Raw genomic sequence first — 2444 nt, 5'->3', positions numbered from 1 at the left:
TCGGTCACCCATAGCCTTGAGTCCTTCGTGGAAGACTGAGCTCAGGTGCAAAAACTCGGGCATGAGTGACCTGTCCGCGGCCCTCTGCCGCTGCCGGGAGGAGCCCATAAAAAATTGGCTAGAGGCAGAGGACTGGGGAAGGGGAACACCTGATGGACCAGCTTCCTGGTCTCCAGGTTGTGTGGCAGGCCCACTTGCTGCAGCGCTGGAGGATGGCTGGGACGGGTCCGTGGCTGACTGATGAAGGACCGCTCCAGAACCTGGGCCAACAGTGGAGCTCCAAGTGCTGTGAAAACAAAATAAATTAAAAATTAATACAAAAACATTTACAAAAAGATAACTCAAGAGTTATATAAACATTCAGATAGGGAAAGGTCACACTAGCACTATTTGGAGTGAATTTTACATCAGAATTTGCAAGCCAGGAGTACAACAGTAGGAAGAAAAGTTTCATAAAACCACATGCTCAACTTCTGCATGCATCAACCACTCCTTGTAATGGATTAAAGAAACTGATGTAAAATATGAAGAGACGATGGAGGCGATAAAAACCATATCTTTATACAAGCCACATGTATACTCACCAGGACAAGTGCCAGGAAAAATGAATTGAGGAGCCATTGGCATCCTGAATTCATTATTTCTGACACCTGACTTGATGAGTATAGATCTGTTGTGTAGGCTGCTGTCACACTGTCTATGTGAGGGAAAGTATTCAAAGAACACGTACCCCACTTCTGCATGTATCAGTCACTCATGGTTTTAGATTCCAAATACTGATTCAAAATAGTGACCCAAAAAAGCTAGCATTATACAAAACTTTTTTTTTTCTTTTTTAACCAATATACTTACGTTCTTCGTGCAAGGACCGGTCTCAAAAACGCAAGGATGCGGTGGTACTTGTATATTCGTATCCTTGCTCCAGAACCACTTGGAAGCCGGCTCTCTTGGCGCAGGTCCTTGTTGAAGCGGTCCTTCATCGATCGCCAACGTGTTTTGACTTTTGACACTGTTGACAAAACAAAACATAATTGTTAGGACAATGGTCTTTTGACCGTGGTCACACAACTGTGTGTGCTGTGAAAAAGTAATGACTTTCTCTCATCATGCACAGTTGTGTGAGCATGGCCAAGGTATTGACTACATCACACTGCATTGCGATACTTACCAAATGCAGAACGGACCCGAGCCTGGGCATTGGCCCAGCCATCCCACAACGCTGTGGCCACCTCATTCCAAAGCCGCCGGATCGTCACGTTGTTGGTGTGCAGTGGATCCCGGGTGTCCCACAACGGGACTCGCTCATGGACCAGGGAGATTAGGTGTTCATTCTCAATGAGCTCCTCATCCCCTTCTGGAACCTAAAAACAAAAAGGACATTAATATTGGAGGCATTCACATACGGAAGACAGAAAACAGAATCAGAGGAATGGCATGAATATTGAAATAAAAAAAAAACACTGGTGCTGAAGCAAAAGGGAAAGAAAGAGAGAAGTAGAAAGAAATGAAGATTCAAGATTTGTAAAGTGAGGATACAATAAACAGTCAGCCAGGTATACTTACACGATGCCGCCGTGTCGCCCGACCGTGACTACGCTGCTCCTGCCCAGTCTCCTGCCCAGTCTCTTCCGCTGTAGAAGAAGTGGTCTGAAAAAGGGAAAATATACATTGTCATATGTGTAGATGTGACAGTGAATACTTACCAATCTGAGGAGGTGAATACTCACTTCGCTGACATGTTCCCCTTGTGCAGGCCCAGGCGTTTCCTCATCAGAAGAAGAAGACATTCTGATGTGTGCAGAAAGAAAGAAATGACAGAAATTAGGGCATATAGACACAGATTTATAGAAAAAAATGCATTGGATAGGATATACTCACATAGTTCTGAGGCTTGTTTGCTTGTTTGTTGCTCCAAGAGGTTGTGAGGCGTCTAGTCTGCAAGACAGTCTGATGAGTAGTGAACTGCAAATGTCCACTCCCTCCGTTTATCACCTTGTATTTGGGGGGTGGCTTATCAGTGTCTAGACATGTTTTTCTCAATTGAGACGCATGCGTCGGCAAACGCAAGCAAACGCATGTGCTAAAAAACGCATGCGTTTACATAGACTACAATGCGTTTTTTGGGCGCAATCCTTGCGCAATCAGCCGCATACGTTTCCAGGCGGCAAAATGACACCTCTAAAAATTACTACATGCTGCATTTCCGCGCCAAGACGCAGACGACCAAACGACGAATGTGTCGTCAAACGCGGCAAAACGTGAACAAACAAAAACGCATGCGTCGATAATGTTAAAGGTAGGAATACACAACGCATGCGGATATTTGCGGAAGAAACGCTGCGGACACAACCGCAAATGTGAAAGCGGCCTAAGAGACGCCTGAAAAGTTCCAATGTGATTTATTCAATGGCATAACCAGCTAGGTAAGGGTGATAGATGGTGAG

This window comes from Ranitomeya variabilis, chromosome 2 (assembly GCF_051348905.1).
Source record: "Ranitomeya variabilis isolate aRanVar5 chromosome 2, aRanVar5.hap1, whole genome shotgun sequence".
Taxonomy (NCBI): domain Eukaryota; kingdom Metazoa; phylum Chordata; class Amphibia; order Anura; family Dendrobatidae; genus Ranitomeya; species Ranitomeya variabilis.
Note: the sequence above shows the minus strand (reverse complement) of the source record.